We start from the raw sequence: 22,127 nt of genomic DNA on the forward strand, positions 1-22,127 counted from the left end.
CATGATGGGAGCTCAACACTTTTCTGTTTGCCTTTTAAGCATGGCCTTTGCAAACTTTGACTTACAAGTTTAACTACTGATATTCTGGAACATGAAACTACTATAGAATTGTAATATTCTGTAGCATGTTATTTATATTTGGTCACCTTGTCCCAAACATGTAGTAAAATATGTAATATAGACTTGATACAACTTTGCTTAGGAAGAATCTTATTCTTTTTTCCAATTTGAGAATTACAAGGCAATTCATCATAAAATTTTAAAAGCAAATAATATACATATACTTTTCAGACTAGGAAGCTACAGAGGATAGAGTGTTTCTTTTTCTTGAGCTTTGGTATTGGTGTTAAATACCAGTACTCAAGTAAGTAGAATGCATGACCTCTCTGTGGTATGGCTTAATGAAAGAGTTCTGGTTTTGGTTCTAACAAGCTGTGTCCTTGATCTCTCTCCCCTTTCCCATTACAGGTCAAATGACCAGAAGGTCTCTCTCTCTAGTGCTTGTTCTAGTTTAAGATTCAAAGTGGATAAAAACCCTTGAAAACACCAGAAAGATTCAGGTAGAGGAGAACGCATCCTATTAAACACACACACACACCCTCAACAGAAAAACCAAAATAGCTCCCCTTCCTCCTCCCCCAACAATGACAATGCAGCCATCTGTTGGACGTTCCATTTCACTTAGCAGCTGCTCTCAGATACAGAAATCTGCATTCCTCTGGCTCGTGCTGGTATGCATGCAGCATGTGTGGGTACTAGCATTTGACTCTCCCACCCAAAGGAATGGCTTTCATTGAATAAAAATGATCACAGAAGGTTTCTTCCTCTCCCATCACTTATAATGCCTTTTTCCTGATAATAGGCATTTGGAGCTATCTCTGCTCCTCTGTGTATTAAAATAAACTCTCTTAGAGATATTCACATCAAGCAATCATCTAAAATTAAAGAGAACAACCAGGAAAAGGCTTCAGTGAAGCTCTAGCCTTGCCAGAAACTTCCGCTTTGAAAGAGTGTGGAAGAGGGTGGAATATAAAGTTCCATTCTACTTTTATTTTGTCAATACCCCCAACATTGCACTTAAGCACTGGGAAATGAATGTTGCTTAAAAGGGAACTAGGAGGCTTTCAGAAGCAGTGTTAATCTCACCATCAAACTAAATGAAAATATATAAGATGCATCTCCAAAGGGGACGGGAAAGAGAAGCCCTTTAAACCCTCCACCCTCACCCCTGGCCTCTTATCCAGGCAGAATTTTTGTCTTCTGTGTGGTATATTATATAAAGTGGTATATCATTAAAAAAGAGGCACACGGGGTGGGGGTTGGGAGGAGCCGCAGTTAAGAACAGCAGCAAAAACCTACAGGCACTGTAGACAGAGAACCTTGGGTAAAATTGGATCTGCTTTTGAGTACATAATTTAGGACATTTGTTACAAGATTACTGTGGTTTTCTATAAATGTTAGTTTGCTGTATTATTTTCCATGAACTACTTTTCCAAAATGCAGAGTATTTTGCCCCCCAAACATGGAAGCACTAAAGCTCAGATGAGGCACTGATTCATGGGGAGTCGCTCAGAAACAGCTGGTCAGCCATCTGCGGCCCCAGAGTCCTCTTATTTTTACTTTATTCAGCTAATTCTTTATGTAGAGGGGAAGAAGATGCATCAATCCTGGGAGAAGAGCATGGCTCATGTAAGAAAATTATGACTAACTCCTGCCTGAGACTGGTATCTGGTGGCCTGATGTGCTGATTTGGAGGGGCAGCAAGTTTCCTATGTGCATTAGGCTTTCAACTCTTTACTACATGTGCATTATTTTCTGTGCATCCTGTTCTTTGGGAAAAGGAAAGAAATAATGATTTGCCATTGATTGTTTTGTGGGAATTGTTCCAGATTAGAGCACCCTTGAGAGCCATAATTTGCCTTTTCAAGGCAGGCAGAAGAGCCTGCAGAATTAAGGCTGAGTCTGAAAGTCAGATGTGTGTGTGTGTCCTCTTCTCTCTCAAATGTCCCTGATTTAGACCATTTAACTGCCCTATAGTCTGTGGTCAAAAAATATTGGGGATAAAGGAAATGTTTGACATAGATTAAAAGATAAGCCATGAGTCAATGCCATAATTATACAGGTTTAAAAATGCTTAATAAGTATTGAGGTAGTGTTGTTTTGTTTCACATTTTGACATAGTTGTAGATAATTCAGTCAGAATGGCCTTTTGCCTTGCAGAACAGGTAAGGCAGCCTTGTCAACAGAAGATGTATGGTTATGTTACCCTTTCCTTGCGTTACCCAAGGCAGTTCATTCGATGATGGAGCCAGATGACGGTGTGAGAAGCAAAACACCCTTCCATTTCTAGGAAGAAGGCTCTTAGGGGCACAGGTGTATGCTGCTTATAAGTGGGTGTCATTATAGTTTAATCAAATTCTTGTGTCTCTGGAGACACTTTTGTCACAACTTTTAATATTTTCCTTGAATCATTTAAATCTTTTACCCATTCTCCCTATAAATATGGGTGTATGTGTACACATACACACACACTGTGTATATATGAATATCCTCCTTAGTTTATTTTTACCTAATCTTGTTATCAATGTTTTTTAGCTCCCTAATGACTTACACAACTACAAGATAAACTTTAATCTTTTCAGATTAAAAAGTAGAGGAGACAAACTGCTGCATTTAGTGTATGTAACATTATTAACCCAGAACATGATTTACTGATGATGTCTGATTTTTCTGTTGTACAACCATAAAAAGTCTCTGGGACAGTTGACTAGAACAAAAGGCAAATGCGCTTTTAATTGAAAACGCACACAATTTTTAAAAAAGAATCAGAAAACCATCTGTACTGTAAACTTTTGTGTCTCTTATTCATTCCTGTTTACTCTGCTATTCAATCCAAATAAAGATTGTTTCCACCTCAGCAACATAAAAATCACATGGACTATCCTTCAGGCTGTCAGTCAGAGGAAAGATATACATATGCCCAAAGTATACACTTGTGCTTGTTCACAGTGTTATTTGGAGAAAATATGTTGCATGTTCTCCTGGCTCTCCTAGTTTTACATTTTGAATTAATGCAATTTATTCTAATTTATGATAACTGTTTAAAAGGCTTGCTCTCCATTTTCCCCATTTATAAAGAAATTATTTACATAGAGAGGGAAAAGCAGGAGGGAAAGTGGGTTGCTTTGCATAATCAGGTGTAAGAATTGAGTGAACTGTGTCCTGGAGTCACCATTCTGTTCTAGGGCTGTCTGTAAGGATGTCTCTCGTAGCACCCTTTCTGCCTCTTTAGAAATAGGTATGAAATTATGGAGAACCTTTCTTCTTAAAGAACACCTTATACAATTGAGTTAATTACCTCCTCCTCCTCTCTTGTTCTTTCTTCCTGTATTTATATAGTAGCTATCACCATAGTACCTACACACATTGATAAGAGTGCTATTTTAGAAAAAAAAAAAAAAAGCAGGGAAGAGAAAAAACAACAACCCACATTGTTCCTTGTCCTAATTATAAGGATCCTCTAAGGCCAAAAATCATGGGAAATCTCCATTATTTTAAAGGGCTTTTAAACAGCTCTGAATAGAAGGGATTTGCCTCCTTGTACCTAGAACAGTGCCTCAACCACAGTAGGTAATTAAAGAATATTTGTTGACTGGCATCGCTGGAAAAGCAGCTCAGACAGAAAGATAATAGCCCATGTTGATTTCAGAGCCAGTATAGATCTGGATCTCCCTTAGGACTTTCACTAAATTCTGTTCACCTGTGGTTTATATCCTACGTACTATATATGCAGAAAGCGGTATATGGATGGATATATATTAGCTACTAATATCTTTAAAAGGAGTCACAAGTCAGTAAACTAAGACTAAACTATTATGTGACAGACAATTGTTCTAATCTTCTCATTTGTATTACTCACCCAACCCTCCTAATATCTCTAGGACATCCTATTATCATCAACATTTTATAAATAAAGAAGCTGAGCAATGGAGAGGTTAAATAGTTACTAATATAACTATAGTTACTAATGACCAGTGAAAGGGATTTGAACCCAGACAGCCCCACTCCAGCATCTAGTGCTCTTAACTACCACACAGTGCCTCTTCTCTCTCAAACTACTTATCACTTCCATTCTGGATCAGAAATTAGGGCTGAGAATAAACCTTTAGGGTTAATAGATTTTAGAGCTTGGATCTTGTTCTTACAGTAAGGATCTGGAGAACCCCGAATCTAATCTAACCTTAGGGTTGGCAAATGACCACAAGACTCTCAAGAAAGTACTATCCTACATTATCCTTTGTTTATGTGGTTTTAAAATGTTTGGGCAGTGCCTGCTTAACCTTGGAACCCATGGCTTTATGCTAAAATCAGGCATTAATTAAATAGACATTAATTGGGCAACTACTTGTAAAATTTACTGAGGATACAGTGAGAAATTATCTTGCTTTTATGGGTACATCAGTCTGTTGGGTGGGAGAAAATTAAACACATAAACGAATAGTTATTGCTTAAATACAACTGGTAGAATCTACAGAATATTAAGGCAGCAAGGAAGAAAGACTTTGATGTGTGGATGGTGGAGGTTAGTGCAGACTAGGGATCAGGCTAAGACATCAACATAGAGATCTGTGTCTTGAACTTACATCTTAAAAAGCTGATAACCAGAGAACTGGATGAAGACACTCTAAGAAGAGGAAGCACTTTATCTGAAGACTTGATGATATGAAAGATGATGCTTTAAATATGGCAGAGCTGGAGTGAGGTACCAAAGTGATGAGAAATGGGCTAAAAGTAAAAGCAGAGATTAGACCACAAAGGAGCATTTGTGGCTTCTATTCTGCAGGTAGAGGATTGCCATGAGGGACAATAAGCAGGGCACTAGTCTCATCTAACCTGTTTTTGAAAATGAGCTCAGAAGTTGATGGCCTGGAAAAGGGTGAAACTAGAGAAAAAAGCAGGGAAGGAACCCTCTAGAATAGTGCTGAACACTAAACATAGTATAACCTTTAATACTCAGGACAATATTATATACAAGATATTGTCTCCTTTTGATAAGGTTTTTTAAAATCTGGGAATTGAGTAACTTGTGCAAGATCTTGTAGCAAGTAAGTGACAGCTGTTTTAATTTCGTATCAGTTGGACTCCAAACCCTACCCACTTCCCACTATCTCATGCTGTTTCCTATTTCAGTGTCTTAAAAAAAAAGAAGTCTACACTCTTAGTCTCCACTTTGAATCACTCAGAACTTCACTGCATTGCCCAGATTATCTTTCTAACTCTGCTCATAATTTCTCAGCCTCTTCCGTTACCTTCCCCAGCCTTCATCTCAGTGTTACCTGGTTCTCATTTCTGTCTGCAGCACTCTGCTCTTCCCCGCTTCCTCTCTTCCTTTCTGCCCAATTCTCCCCCTGACTAGATCCCTCCTTCTGAAGCAATCCATACACTCCACACATCTCATTCAGGAACCTGACAACCATCCTGCCCCTTTAACGCTCAATAGTGAAGATGTCCCCATGGCCTACTGTTTCCAGTTTTAAGCCTCTCTCATGTTTCTTGTTGCAGGTTTGGTCAAACTGATGATCACTCTTACCTATACTATTGCAAAAGCATTTGAACTAGTTTGTAACTGTATCTGGATAGCAAAGTGATGTATCTGAGTAGAAGTCTGACTAGACTGCTCCCCTGTTTAAAACTCTTCATTGGCTACCTATTAAAAGTAGAACAAAATATAATCTTTAAGAATGGCATATAAAGTACCCCAAGATCAGGTCACCAATTCTATCTTAAACCTTCTGTCCCATTGCTTAGCTCATTGTCTGGCAATAATAAATCCTCAATAAACATTTGTTGGATGGATGAACGAATGAATGAATGAACCTAACTTGTTTATACTGTTACATTTAAAACAATTAGAGATACATACAATCTAAAAATAATGACTTCATTTTTTTTTTAGTTCCTATCCACAGGTAGCTAGTAATACTTAAAATATTTATAAGCAAAGCATCAGCACTGACCAGTTAGAGTGGACACAGGCTGAGTGTCACTCTACATGTGCACTATCAACTCTGGCTAGACCTTATATTAGGGGGTAGGATTTTATTAGCTGAGAATCCCCTAATTCGAATTGCTCTCATAACAGGCAGAACAGCTTCTGCACAGAGTTCTCTGACTTTGGATATCATCCTAGAAGCATCCTCTTGCTCCAGCTGGCTTCCTCTCTGAAGCAGCTGAAGGACCAAGAGGATGGAAGTAAGATTCATAGATGGGATCTAGGGTTTTAAAAAGATAAAAGCCTCTGTGTTTCTGGTGGATGTGAAGCAGAGAGGAGCACCAGCCTCTGCATTTGCCCTGCTCATCCAACAAAAATTCTGCAGAAAGACCTTTGAGAGTTCACATGGAACTCCCCTCCTGAACTGGTTTCCTTCCATAGATTTTTCAGTCTCTAGCCCACTTCCTTCCCAGTCTGCTTGTCTCTCTTTCTCACCTCTTTCTGTTAATTAGGGGTGTTTCTGCCCATTCTGATGCTTTCCCCATATGCTGCCATCCTCTTCCTCTCCCACAAACCATATCCATTTCCTTAACTGGATAAAATTGTAATCTTACATATTTAGCAGAACTATTAAATGAAATTTTTACCACTAAGTATTGCATTTTGCGATTCCCTTTCTCATAAAAACAAAGTTAAGCCAAAACAAAACAAGTTGCCTCGGATAGAAAACCTTGAATACATCAGTTTTTTGTTCTAATAAAGCAGTGATCTATTGTATCTAAAAAGAAAACAAACAAAAACCCCTACTGTGGTCTGAGTGCTTCAACAAAAAAGGCAAATGAGAGACTGGTACTAAAAAGGAAAAGGGGGAGGGGGGAAGAGAATGTGGAAGAGGAGAAGATTTCACAAATCAAAAGTTAAAAAGGAAGAACAAAAGAAATTGGGTCAATAAATAGCCTGTCATGACAATACCCTCTCTTTGGTTCATGGTCTTGACCTTCTCAGCATAGGTGAAATTCCTATCCAGCCAAAGGAAGACTAGCCAGAAGGGAAGAAATCACATCTGCTTTTAGTCATTAAACAATTTTTTGAGCACGCATTATGTACCAGGCACTGTTATAGGCAACTGGAAGTCTTATAAGAATAATTTATGTTGTTGATCTTTTGTGTTTCTTTTTATGCTAAGAGCATTCCTTTTCAGGGGAACATTTATTTTGTGAGCCTCCCTTTTTGTAAGTTGCTTTGTGTGCCAGCCAAAACCAAAGGCAAAAAGTAGGTAAAAAGTAAAAGAAAATCATGCACATAAAAGTCTTATAAAGATCTGTATTTGGTATGCTGTGGAGAAAAGGTTCAGCCCTTTCTTAATGTGTTTGCATCCATTTCCCTATCCCCAAAGAGAATTGGCTGACTAAACCCCTACTGTACCTGGTAGAAGTAATGCACGGCGGCCCCTTCACTTGTGTGGCTGGATATGAATGCTAATGTACAGGCATTAAATATAGCACAAAGCAAGTATGTCAGAAGGATAAAAAAACAAACTACACAGCAAAGGGTAGGTAGGGTGGGGGAGGCAAGGAGATTATATACCTAAACACCAGGATAAACTGCAAAAGTGGTAAACAGGTGTGAGGGGAATGTGGTGGATATTTGGAACTGAGTTCATGCTAGCCTAATACCCTCAATGGCGAAACCCAACAATGCTGCCTATGTGAGTATGAATGAGAGGGTCTGGAAGAGAGAAATCTGTGATGATACTGATTAATAAGTAGGTTCAATAGGAAGGATAGGGTTCTGTAAGCGTTCTGGTTTTTATTCCACTTGAAACAGGAGATGGGTACTAAATCTATACACCACTAGCTACAACCAGTCATAGTATGTGCTGGTCCTATAAATCTACATATGTCCCATTGCCTAATTGTCAGATACCACATTGAAAAACTCTGAAAGTGCTTCATGGGCAATGGCTTAAAATAAAGAGGTTTGTTCTGAGAAGCTGATCCACGGTCAGGAGAGTTTTGCCGACAGCCTTGGAAATTTTGGCTTCAACATGTACCCTGTCCTTTCCTTAGGACACTGCGTGATGTATGAGTAAAAGCACTCAATGGGGAGTTAGGAAAACTATTTAAAAAGTGATTTTTTTCACTGCACATTTATGTCATTTCAAAAGTTAACTTCTCAGCACGTTGTTTATTTATTTTCATTTCTAAAGTAAGGCAGTTAAACCAGATGACCTCAATTGTTCTTTCTGGTTCTGACACTCCAGAGTCTCAGTAGATTAACTTTAAATGCCCCATTTATGACCAGATGTAGAAGTCATGGGGAAGGCCCCAGGCACAGGGGATGATAGTATGGCTGTCTGTGCCTGGAGCCTGCTGTGGAGAAGCCTAACCTCCCTCAAGACACTGATCACCTCCTTTTGGGGCAGATGTTTTCCCTAAATCAGAAAAGTTCTGTCTATACCCGAGTGCAACTGAGTGGATCCTACCCTTGAGTTAACTGATAGATCCCCTGGGCTTAGCACAGTCATTGGCACTTACTACGTGCTCAGAAAATCTTTGATGAATGAGTTAAGTAATTATCTCCTGGGAAACTAATACCTAAGTAGGACTTAAAAGGAAGTAAAGGATAAGGAGCATTTCTTTCAGGGCATGTGATACTGAGTGTGAGGATAAGAGCAAGAACTCAGAGTTCAAATCTTGACTCTGTCACTTATTATCTTGCTGAGCAGAGGCATATCTCTCAATCTTTCCAAGTCCAATGCTCTTCCAGAGAAAGTGGGGTTAAAATGGTATCTTCCACATATGGACATTGTGAAGGTTGAACAAGTACTGACTTATGAGCCCAGTGACAACAAATAGTGAATTGTTAATAAATATTAGTGCCACTTTAGTTTGAGTTCTGAGTAAACAAGATAAAGGGAGAAAAACTTCTAAAGCCCTAGTGATGCAGGTGTATCCTTTTAAAGAGCTAGTTAACTAGTTATTCAGCAACAATGAAATGGAGGTTTCTTTAATATGTTCTCTATTAAGTTGGTGTGTTTTGTGGTAGGGAAGTTGGGGAGGGTTCCTTTAAAAGCGAAGATAAAAGTAAAGAAGAAATAGGCAGGTTGTCGGCTAGTATTGAATGAAAAGTGAGTTCAGAGAGAATGCGCAGGATTCTCTGCTGTGATTGGGTCTGATGATACCACATGAGCTTTGGTTTGAGGTATTAATTCAGGGACATCTGGGGTGGGTGGACAGTGTGCTTGAACCACATAGAGGCTCATTTACTAAGACAAAGGGCACTGGCCAAGTTGGTTCAAGTGTCTGGCTAGGATGAAGGCAGTATCCAAAGGATACTGTCCAAGCCCCAGCAAATAGGAGGGTTGGTCATAGTGTACACAAAAATTGCTAGAGTTCTCTGATACGGCTTCCTCTGGGTAGAACCAGAGAAGACAGTGATTTGAAGGCATAGGAAGCAAGGGATTAGCAAGTTCAAGGGTGTTAGCCCATGAACAAGTGAGGCTGGAATGTGGGGGCTGGGCCCAAGCCCTAGAAGACAGGAAGGTAATAGGCTGGGGAAAAGACAGAAGACATGCTGTGCTTACAGGCAAACTCTGAGGCTTTCCATTTGATCTAAAAGAGCAGAAGGGAGAAGAGAGTGTTAAGGAGAGAGCACTTTAATTTAGAGATGGTAGGGCCACCCAAGTTTTACTCTGATCATGGTTTAAATATCTGGTAGGCATCAGAAATTAATTCCAAGTTACACCATGTGAGATTGACAGCACCCATATGCATTCTGCTTTGACACTATTGGCTCAGAAAGTTAAGTTGGCTGTAGAGACAGATGATAAAGAAACTTGGCAGGAGCTGGCAGCAGAGCTATAGAGAAGAAATAAAAGCAAAGGAAAGAATAAGGAGAAGAAAATGAATCTAAATAATATTGACCACGGCGGGGGGGACCTCTAAACATTAAAAAATGAGTAAAAGTCTTATTTATCAGACCCAAGAAGATTTATCAGAGTAAAATAGGCTGATCCAATGACTAACAAATTTTCATCTGTTTCCAAAGTGACAAGACAGGGAGAATATATTCCTCTACTTCTCTTAGTTATCTAAGAGGCTGGAAAGAGTGATCATATTAAAACAGGATGGAACAATTCTATGTTTTGCAAAGAGTGCACAGGTCAGATCTCAAAGAAAAACCTTAAAAAAGGAAGTGACATCAAGAATTACCTGAAGCAAACTGCTGGAGGCCAGAAAGCAGCAGCAAGCATTATGGTAAACAGAGAGAGAGCTCTGCTATGTAAATGGCTCACAGGATATTCTGCCCTCTTACTGGGCAGAGATCTGCTGAGCACTTGCCAAAGGAGAGATTCTAAGCATGCAGAGGTATGATGGTACAGCTGGGCTGTGTCCCCACCAGGAAATATAAAGTAGGGAAAAGCCTTGAAGTCCCCTTTATAATATAAACTTCACAAAATGTTGAGGGAAGGTAAATGGGAATGGGAACATGTGAATCCAGATAGTCTTTTCTCTAGAGGTATTCTGCTTTAACACCAATTGTCAATCTGTTTGGACTGTGATAACAAAAATTCCATAGGTTGGGTGACTTAAACAACAAAATTTATTACTCACAGTTCTGGAGGCTCAGAAGTTCAAGCCACGATCCCATTTAGTGTTAGGTGAGGGCCTCCTTCATACTTCAAAGATAGCCATCTTCTCACTGTGTCTGCATTTGGAAGAAGCAGTGAGAAGGTTCTGTGGGGGGGGTCTCTTTTATAAGGACACTAATCCCATTCACGGGGGCTCTACCGCATGACTTCATCACCTCCCAGAGGCTCCACTTCCTAATACCATCACATTTGGGGTTATGATTTCAAAATATGAATATGTGGGGGTGGGCACATTCAGTACACACATAACACCAACTTTAACTGTGTCACAAATTTTAACTCTTTGATCAGAACTTTTCGCTTTCCCACTTTGAAACTCTAAAGACATTTAGATTATCAATTAGAACGTTTTATAGGCCCAGATCATCTATGCATCATGTGACTTGCCTTCCTGCATGGCTTCAGGTAACCTTAGATGCCACCCAATGGGTGTGATTTGTGAGATACCAGTGACTAACACAAGTTACTCTATGCCATTTTCAAAATGGAGCTATTTTCCTTGTGGTGCAGCACACTAGGAATTATCAGTTGTGAGTCCAGTTTTGCCAAAAATTTGTCTGGCAGGCTTTGGAGTCTAAGATCCAGGAATACAGGAGAAATAGGGCATAACTGTGGTCATGCACTTGAGTGATTGGTGGAAAATCTTAGAAATATCTAAGATCAATAATGATAATGGTAGGTTACCCTTATGAGTTCAAATACAAGATTAAAATTATAAAACAAATATACCCAAAACTGTCTTTAAATATAATATGATTGTTGTAAAGAACAAACCCAATAGTAGTTTGAAGGCTTGCCTACTCATCATGTTGGAGGAAATGCCCAACACTCAGTGTATCATTTTGTTTTTTCTCTTGCACAAAAGTTACAGTGATGACTTAGACATTCTTTGATTAAATTAAACAAGTGCAGGTAAATTGTTTTCAGGAGATAAAGCAGTCTAGAAAGTGATTTGAGATACAGGAACCATTTTTGTTTTATAGTCACTTATTTTATACAGATTTATAAAGTTTACTCATTTACTCACTAAAAAATTTAAATAATTAACTACCATAGGAATAATAGAATTAAATACAAATATTGAAAGTACTTGAATGTATTATTTTATAAATGTCTATTATAATGAAAGTCTTTTTTCAGCACCATGGAAAATTTGCAGAGCACAGTCAGTGGGGTGTGATTTGACCAAGCAAAGGATTGGTTGATTTGAAGGGACAGTGGAGCATAGAACATTTGTTTGGCTTAAATTGGGCAGCTTGATTTAAGAAGCACCAGAACAATATACAAAACTGCATATGCCATCCAACCCTGTCAAGAAATATCATTCCAATGCTGCAGCGCTGTGCCAGTGCAACTCAGAGTACCATCTTCAGCCAGGCTCATATGGCAGTGAAGACTCAGTGAAGAGTCAAACCATTTCCAGTTCCTTTAATCCTTGGGGGATGGAGTTAAGGGGCCAATGTGTCTTTTCCATATTGCTGGGAAAATAAAGCAGCAAACGCAACTCCCTGTGATTGCTTCTAACTTTATAATATTCAGCAGCCATAAGGAACAAGTGTCTTCTAATGGATGCTGATTTTTATTGAAGACAGCAAATTTTCACATTCCAATTCTTTTTAAAACAAAGACCAGGAGGGGCGCCTGGGTAGCTCAGTTGGTTAAGCGGCCAACTTTGGCTCAGGTCATGATCCCTCGGTTCGTGGGTTTAAGCTGTCGTGCTGACAGCTCAGAGCCTGGAGCCTGCTTCTGATTCTGTGTCTCCCTCTCTCTCTCTGACCCTAGCCCGCTCGCTCGCTCTCTCTCAAAAAATAAATAAACGTTAAAAAAAAATAAAGACCAGGAATAATGAATAGTATCTTCAGAACAGGCAAAACTTATTCTATTTTGAGCCACCAGTAGGTATTCTTTGGTGATGTCTGGGTCAGGCAACCATCGCTGAAAAGTTAGTCAGTTTTTGCACATTACTTTTCTATTTAACCAATAAGGATCCTGGAGAGTTTATTATGACAATATGATGGATTCTTATATTCCACCTTGAAAGGTCTTACTGCATGGCCTTTGGAAGATTAGTAGAAAGGGCATTTACTGTCATTCAGTTTGTTCACTAGTGACCAGAAAAAAATAAATTCGGTATTAAAGAGAAATGCATAACTTTTGATTTTTGTAGGCATAGACAGACCTCACTTCAGCCAGAAAGCTGGGGCATCCTCAACTTTTTCTTTCTAATCCCTTGAATTTAAAGAATCACCAAGCCTCCTCTGACCTGCTTCCTAAATTGCTCTTTTTCCTCTCCCTTCCTCACCATCACTGCTGCCCTACTTTGAGCTCTCAACATTTTTTTCTGGAATGTTACAGGAATGGTGATCCTGACTTTCTGTTCACAGTGGTCCAAATCAACTCACATACTATTGGCAGTGCTGATTTTCTAACATTATTAATAAGTATTAACCATCCCCTACCAACAATAAAGACAATTATGGTAAATCCAGAAACAAACTCTAGTGGGCTTCCTATCAGTTGAAGGACCAAGTCTGATTCTTCACAGGACTTTCAGATAAATTCACTTTCTGAACCCTGCCTATCTTGCTAACCTCATCTTCCATGCTGCCTCATGTTTCCAGTGCACTAGCCAGACAAAACTATCTGCAGTTCTCTAAACCAGCTATGGTTCCTCATGCCTCTATAGAAGACATCCTCTCTTAGCTACATTGCAAATTCATCTCTGAATCACCATGAGAGCTGCCTGCCAACCAAAAACACCCTCTTTGAAATATTATGTAAGAGATAAACTTCATTCATATTTGGGCAATTATATAGTCTTGAATCTTTTTGCTACTGTAGCCTGTCTTGCTCTAAACTATACCTGTGTATGAATTAGAAAAAGATGCTTCTCCTAGAGGATGCATAGCTTTTCTACTGGAGGGAGTAAAAGAATGAGGCGGGCCCTTTCTGATAGGCTTTCCTCTTTATGGTAACACAGTGTCACATGGCTTGACAGGCAGAGTCAGCTAGATTTTAGCTTTCATAGATCCAAGCTTTAAAGTACTTCAAAAATTTCACAATCATAGTCAATGACCCAGGAGTGCCCAGTATGTAGTAAAATGTAGTAAAGTATAGTAAAGAGGAGGGACTTTACTAGAAGTGTAAATATGAAGGACACATAGATTAAGACATTGAAGTATTAACAAGAAACTATGACTTAGAGTGCAATGTAATGAGCTATTACAAATGTACAAGTCAAGGACCTCCAAGGAGGAGGGAAGATAGGCTGGAACCTTATAAAATTGTTAAATGCTGTGATAGGTAGGTTAGAGATTATTTTGGGCAAGGAGGATCCACAGTAGGATTTTAACATGAAGGTTCTATGAACCATACAAAAATGGTTTGGAATGGGGTAGCCTGAAGGTACAATAACAAGTTAGGAAAGCTACTGGAATTGTTTGGGCAAGGAGTAAAGAGAGCTTGAATTAGACTAGTGGCAGTGGGAAGAGAAAGAAGGGAATGAATTTTGGAGGAAGATTTTACTACTTCTTAGTGTGAGGGAGAAGAGAAAGGGACAAAGAATATAGGATAATATTTAGAGGTCAGGCACATGGAAGAAAGTGATTGATAAGCTTAACAAACATTGAGTTGCCATGAAAAGGCACAATTTTTTATAGAAGAAGAGTTTGGTTTTGAACTCATTGAGTTTGACTGGATCTATACACAGACAAGTTTTATATCTCATGTCCATCTTTAGGTTGTAAATAGCAAACACTTAGAAAGCTCTTACTGTATGCCAGGCACTACTCTAAGCACTTTAAACATATTAACACAATAAATATTCAAGCAACCATGAGGTGATTACTAATATTATCCTCATTTTACAGATAGTTGATATGCTCAGAGTAACTCAGGAAGTGACAGAGCAGGGATTTTAAATTACGAAGTCTGACTCAAAAATCCATGTTTTGAAGCAGCATGCTACACTGTTTCTTGTAAAGTCACTCAGGGAAAGAAGACTTCAGAAAGCAACAAAGAATGTATAATGTGGATTGTAGAGGTTTAGGAATATTTCTAATAATTATTACTAATCCAAATTCTTTTAGTGTGTTTGTTTCTCCTTAGCTGAGCATTAACTATCTTTGGAAGTTTCTGATCAATATGGTACAACATAATAGATAGTAATCTTTTCCAGATAGAAATATGCTTCAGAAAATATTATATAAAAATATATGGGAATGATGGAAAAGATAGGATCTGGTGTTAGGTTCTGTCATAGGCAAAGGTGATTCTCAAAAATAATAACATGTTAGTGCCCCATAAAAAAAGCCAGTCTAGTTTGTCAGCCCAGGCTCTCACTCAGCCTTGTTCTTTATAGTTGTTGGCCTTTAGCCAGAGCAAATCCTTCCAAATGACAGCTGTCAGCCATCACAGGTTACAGATTAAAGTGACAAACTATTCAGAATGATGGATAAAAATACTATAAACTCAGAGGTTCTAAGAAGAATTCCTTATAACTAGATTCTGAGTACTAGGAGTAGATATCTATCGCTCATACCCATTTTCTGAAATGATTTTGGCTTTATTGTAGTATGAATGGCTAGAAATAGTTCACTAATGTTACTTTTCAGTTAATCTGAACCCTTTAACTAGAGTTTCCTTTCCTGTATATCCAATTGAGAGACATAGTTTGTTGGATAGTAGTCGAATTCTGACATTCTTTCTTCATATCCTAACATTTCAGTGAGAAATTATTCATAAATTAATAATAAACTGACATCTGTATGACACTGCAATGTGGAAAAATCCAGTCAGGAGGATGAGTTGGGTGACCATAAACCCTAGTTTGTTCTGGACAGCCCTGATTTACCCTTGATGTTTCAATATAATTATTAATAACCTCCTCCTTTGCACTCTCAAAAGTGTTTCTGGTTTGGTTTATAAAAAAAATGATTATTCTGATAGCAAAGCACTGAGAGTCTTGGCCACAGAATTATAGACCTGATTCTATATTCATTTAGGTCGTCAAGTGTGGTCAGTTATCTGAAGGCATTCTCAGAACTTCCTTTAAACAAAGTGTAACAGTAAACCGAGGGCTTTGTTGAAGTACCCCAGAACTTTTCTCTATTGTTATCGTTATTTTATTTATAATTTGGTTGTTGAATGAAGAAGAGCTGGATTATCAACTAATTAGAACAATTCAGAATCTAAACCTGAACAAGGGTATGTAACAAGTTATGATACGATCTAGCGAAGTGAAGCAAAGGCTGTGAATGTCCTATTCCAACATCTATCCTTCCCTTCCTCCTTACCATCTCAGTTTATTTGGGGCAGCAAAGTGTCAAGCTAAAAGACCCTAGAGTAATTTGCAGCAAAATTTGGCATGCTAATTAAGTTCTGGTCAACAAAGTATATTTACAATGTGTGGTACTTCTTGGAAGTCTTATTAAGAAAGGAGATGGCAGAACTTTCTACTTGCTTTCTGAAGTGCAATGGAATGACTAGAACTGGGGAAATCATCTTCAACCACTAGTCAACACACTGAAGGTGGTAGGGCAAGCAGGAAAAAGGGGCCTGGTGTTCTATGATCCTGGAACCACTATGTTAGTTCTAGACTGCATATCTCTGGATATCTTTCCTGTGGAAGCAAAACAAACTCTTAACTTATTTATGGAACTGTTATTTTTCTTTTTGGTTCCTTGCCGGCAAACTCCATTCTTAATGACTCAGGGGAAGAACACATGAAAATTCCATCCACAGAGTTCAGAGTGGGTAGCAGTGAACACTGAGGAAAGTGGGAATATGTTAGATGGGAAAGTTAGGCTACAGAAAGGGAAGAATTTCTTTCACATGTTCATAGATTTTATAAAGGTGCAATTTACCATTTTGGAGAAATTAAACTATTGAGAACATCCTGTATCCTCTTATTATGGATAGCAATGGTGATATTCCAAGTGTGAGCAGTAAATGCCAAGTATATCAGAAGTATCCCTAGTCAAATTAAAACAATAAAGTATCCAAGTATCCACACTTTAGCTTGGGTCCTGGATTGTCGGGACTTTTTTGTTGTTGTTGTTGTTGTTGTTGTTGTTGTTTTAAGGAAGGCATATTATAAAGCACTACAGTATCAATTGACTACAAAATGCTTTCACAACTTCCCAGAAGAGTTTCAGCTCATTTCAGCACAACATGCCCGGGTATGACTACCCATTACAATATGCTAGCACGTGAATTCATTATGTGCAATATCTAAGTCCATCAATGTTGATCTAAGCATTTTGATGGCCAGAGCTCATAGATCCATCTAAACACAAAGTCTGAAGTTTCTGGCTTTCAGGAATACATCATGGATACATTGCTTTACCTCTCTGTGGAATCAGAGGGCTTACACTTGGGTATCTAAGGGCTTGCTAGGACTGGGAGCAGATGGTAGTTTTTATATGTTCTTTTTATAAATTCATTTTGAGCAGTTTTTTTTGCATGAATATTTCATTTATGACAGGGTGCTGCTTAGTTATATAAAAAGTAAATACATAACGAGCGAGGTGTAAGTATAGCAGCAATGTAGTGTTGAGGCTAATGGGTGGGGAGGATTTTAAAAATACAAAGAATTCTCTTTTTCAAAAAGTACTTTGCAAACTTTAAGAGATAAATGAATTGTTTCTTTCCTACTTCCTTTATTCCTCCCCCCACACCCCATTCTGTTGTCTGCTAGTCCCGGGAAAGAGGAAGCTTTCTATTTAAGAAGTCAAGCACTGGATTTTCAATCCTTATTAAGAGCACTATTTTTTACAAGTTTGAAAAGAGACAAAAACAGCCTATATAAAGTGAAAACAGCAAGGGCCAGAACCACAAACAGTAGCAGCCTAAGGTTAGGAGACCCTGGATAGCTGGATATACAACCAACAGGAGGAAGAAAGAAGGATGGATAACAACAGCTGCCATAAGCTGAAATGATGAGCCTTGATCTTCATAAGGGACAGGTGGCCAAGCTGTGCTTGCCATACACTTCCCATTGTGCAACATCATGTATATCGTCATCATGTTCTGGGCTTCAAAAACTGTTTCCAGGCTTATTTTGCTTAGAAAAAAATCTTTAAGCCAACTGGAGAAAATTGATCAAATCCTGCTTCCCTATGGAGTTGTTTTAGCCCAGGCATATATTATACAGTGCCACGATTAATTGGAATAGGTATTTCTTATTCATAGCTCTATTTCAACCCAAGCTATATATTAGCTGGTTCCTACAACTACAAAATAGACCAACCCAAACTCCCCCAAAACAACTGAAGTTTTGGTCAGTCTGTCACATCTTGTGTGGTGGAAGAGCAGATAGTGTGGTGATTTTGTGCACAATAGTAAGATATAGATAGAATGGATGCCCTGATGTATTTAGTGACATTCATGTCTGCAATGGTCTAAAGACAATGTGGGTTTTAAGAAGGTAACTATGACAGAATTCCACATTTTTCTAAACGTTCCTTGAAGATAGGACTTTATATGGTAGACCTACAGTATTCATGAGGGATACCACAGTCCCAAATTCATGAATATTAATTCAACATGTAATTTTCTCCATAAAACTTCTATTTTCTGGATTAGAACCTTCACTTTCTTGGATAGTTTTGCTTCCACTTTACTTTCATCACCAGAGCTAGCAGCTGACTTTATTTTCAGGGAAAGCATTCACAAAGAAAATGGTTTTTCATCATGTCATGAGAATTACTACATAGTAACTTGACCACAAGTAGAGAATACCTAAACCACTGTGAGAAGTGATGTGGGCCAGTCGTCTAAGCACACTCGAGCTAAGTGATTCCGCTAGACCTGCCTCCGCCACGTGTAATTCAATTTCATGCCTCAGCAAAATTACAAATCGTTCCATGTCATGAACTCTTGACTACTGCTTGAGGGTATTCAAGTAGCAATATTAAATCATTGGTCAGTTAACAGGTTTCTTTGTATTCTTAAAAAATTGCCTACTACAATGCCTTATCTGTAGTAAATTATCAATGAGCTTTTAGGTTAGTTCATCATCTGATTGATTAGGTATGTGTATTTTAGTACACACTTGAATGGGGTAAGATGTTGGGCAGGCCAATGGAACACCCCACATTGAGCTGCTCTTGGGCCCCCTCTAGTGCATCTCTTAGATGCAAGTTAGTGCTTTTAGTTAAGAATAACATTAGACTAATTCGCGCAATACAATGCTATAGCTGTTGTTAGGAGAGGAAAAGAATTACACAGAAAACAAATGCGGTCTGTATGGAAGGAGTAGATGAAAGTATTAGAATGCTTTTTAAACTCTGCTAACTTTATAGTAAAATATTTTTAAAATTTCCTAAGAATTAACTTTAGTGATAAATTTGTGAAGCAACAAGTCAGTGTCTCCCTCGTGACAGTTCATTTATTACAAACCTCAAAAAGATGCTTTATGGTGATTCTTTTGGTTCAGCCATAGATGTTGGGTTACCCACAGGGCAATCCATCGTTTATTAAGAACAATGGAAAGATGTGTATGTAGTACTGAGTCAAGAAATGATCATTTGGACCATTCCCATGTGCTGTATAGTGTTGCATATTTGCATAGTTTTGCACAAAATAATGGTATTTACAAGTTTCATAAAAACTCATATTTTCATAAAAACCAAATGTTTTTTTATAAAGATAAATGTATTGTAATTTTTGTTTCACTTCCACTTTTTGATTCTCACTAGGTCTTTTATTTCTTTTAGGCTAAGGGCCTGAGGCCTACTATCTATTTTTATGGCTGATTTACATTTTGTGTGAGTTTTCATCTCTTTGTGTTTTTCTTCCCCTTGGTGTTATAAAGAGCAAAGGGGCAGATAAACTAAATTTCTAAGGAATATACTGTGGATTAGTGGAAATAATTATTGCATTTAAATATCAGTTACATTAAACAGTTGTTATCTTGACAGCTCTGTGAATTAGGAGGCAAGGATAATTCTGAAGGCTACTAAAATATTTCACATATAAGTGAGAATGGAGGCCAAGACTAGGAGAGATGACTATGATGCAGATAGACCGAGCTGATTAAAGGAGAGATGTGAAGTGAAAGAAAAAGTAAAGCAAAATCAGGGCAAGTCATTGAAGAAATCTGAGACTGAGGGTTAAAATCTAGTTTGGGTTCAGGGCAAACCAAAGATTTAACAAAATACTATTCTACAATTTTTTTAAGAGTACACCATAATAAAATCGAGTTTTAAGAACATTTATGAGATAAGTTCCTGGGGTAACTTTTCCTTCTGTTACTTAGGCAGTGATTTCCAGTGCTACACAAAACTCCTAAGCTTTCCTCATAAATTGTCAGTATTTCAACATCAGCATGAATAATGTATGTAAGAGATAGCATAGGAAGAAGAATTCAGATTTGTAAAAGAGGAACAGCAGATGCTGGAAACCCTAATTGTGGTTATTGGGCAATGTTGTCTAGTCCATAGCTCAAGACTTTGACATTTACTGACTTTAACAGGATTGTGCAATTCATGGACGTGGGAATTTAGCTTGGCTGAAAATGAGTGTATTTTACCTGATAATTTTCTCAAGAAGGTGATGGTTCCCAAATGTCTAAATTAATATTTTGACTGAATTCCACCACATATGCCTCATCTCTATTGAGCACAACAGAAGACTTGTGTTTTGGGGTTGATTAACGGAGGACACAGGATTAGCACATAGTAGACTAAATTGTAAATGACTGAAAAGAAGCTCATTTGTGTCTATTTATTCATCCTTATTAATAGTTTTGGGCACCTAGAAATGCCTCAAGGAAAGGCAAAACTGCAAGTAAATAACTTTGTGAATACTACCATTAAACTCTGGGGTATTTGGGATACACAAAAATGGCAAAAATTAATGGATACCAAGATTTCAAGAAATCATATTTTCTAAAATCCATTTATAATTCCAGCTTAAATTCTTGCCTCTCGAATACCAAATATTTACCTGTTAGCATGTAGGTCATGTAATACCTCAATGAATTGTTTGTTCAAAGGTTGATTTTGAAAGCTATTAAAAGAATTTTGTTTAAGTAATTTTTAGTAATATCCTAATGTATTTCTAGCCACTGAGTTTTAAAGATCATTACTGAGCAATGGTTTTTGTTTTCTTTCATTACAATTTTATTGGGATAGCTGGCTAAGGGCCAGGAAAAAGAAGATGGTAAACCAAGTATCTATTAATGGTCATTTGGAACTTCAACATTTCTCTTTTATACTTTGTCGATGTTTTCAGAAGAGAAAAATTCCATGTAGGCAGAAGGTTGAAGAGATTGTTGAGTAAGGAAAATTGTGCAGAATGTGGAATCAGAATATCTGTGTTCTTGAATCCTAGTTCTGTTCTATCTAGTTATATAATACAGGAACTTTACCCAAATTATCTGAGCCTCATTTTTCACATGTGAAAAATTAAAGGGTTAGAATTAATAATGTATAAGCCATGTTCCATCTCTTATAGTCTATGGCTTTATTACTCTGTGATCCAGCAAAGAAATTTGCAAGCTCCTTTCCAGAAAGTCATCATTGAGCTGTACTAATGTGTTCTACTCATAAAATTAATATTTTCCCAATTCACTGGAAAAAATAGGTATTTTCCCAATGCAATGCTTTCTTTGAACTTTTTATTAAAATATTGATTGCTGCTACTACTTATCCATATAGGAGTAAAGTACAAATATTATGTGATTTAGCATAAAGCTTTAGCGTTAGGTATTTTTTAGTTTAATACTTCATGAGGCTGAGGTGCTCTACACCTTATGTCAGTGAAGAGGCGATGTTTCAGTCAGTTCTCTCTCTCCTTGAGCTGAGCAAATCTGTGAACCTTTCAAGGACTCATGTCTTTATGATCAATTGGTTCCCTCTGATAATAAAAGAGAATTTCATAAAATAGCACCTACTCAGTAGGGTCACTCAGGAATTAGAAGTCAGAGGAGGCCAAGGAAATAGGAAAGCTGCCAAGGATCTTACAAGGTGAGGAGCAGGGGACGCAGGACCAGTGTTCATGGTCACTTTCAAAGCATATAAGCAAATGTGTACCTGATGACAGGTAAAAACCTGATGACAGGTAAAACTTGGTAGAAAAAGTAATTTAGGACAATATTTTGTGTTCCCTTTAAGTATATATTAAAAAAAAAACTACACAAACCAATAGCAAAGTTTACCATGAAAACTACCCCACCAGATTTTCTAAGTTAAGCCTATGTACTGAGAAAGGTTTCTTACTGATGCTAATTTGTTTGCTGTACTAAATTAACTTTCTTCTAATAATTATAACCTTTCACAAACCTTGCCTGTTACTTAACTATTTCTTAGGTAAGAAACTGAAAACAGGGAGTAAATAGTATGCCTATCATATTGAACACATTTCTATATTGGTGCTTAATATATAATTTTACAGTGAATTTATGCATTATAGATATATTCTTAATTGCAAAGTTCTGATGTGATGTGCCCAAGAGTTTGTCCATGACTGTTTTTGTGC

At 37.8% G+C, this 22,127-nt stretch overlaps 2 long non-coding RNA genes across 4 annotated transcripts in view; one reads left to right on the plus strand and one right to left on the minus strand.

Moving 5' to 3' along the window:
• Positions 1 to 22,127, plus strand: part of LOC115294614 — a 273,223-nt gene that overhangs the window by 175,191 nt on the left and 75,905 nt on the right. The gene's annotated exons all lie outside the window — the stretch shown is intronic.
• Positions 1 to 22,127, minus strand: part of LOC115294618 — a 41,425-nt gene that overhangs the window by 12,996 nt on the left and 6,302 nt on the right. The window contains exon 2 of the long non-coding RNA XR_003910002.1: positions 10,609 to 10,702. This is a non-coding gene — a long non-coding RNA (uncharacterized LOC115294618). The remainder of the gene's footprint in view (positions 1 to 10,608; positions 10,703 to 22,127) is intronic.

This window comes from Suricata suricatta, chromosome 6 (assembly GCF_006229205.1).
Source record: "Suricata suricatta isolate VVHF042 chromosome 6, meerkat_22Aug2017_6uvM2_HiC, whole genome shotgun sequence".
NCBI classification, from domain to species: domain Eukaryota; kingdom Metazoa; phylum Chordata; class Mammalia; order Carnivora; family Herpestidae; genus Suricata; species Suricata suricatta.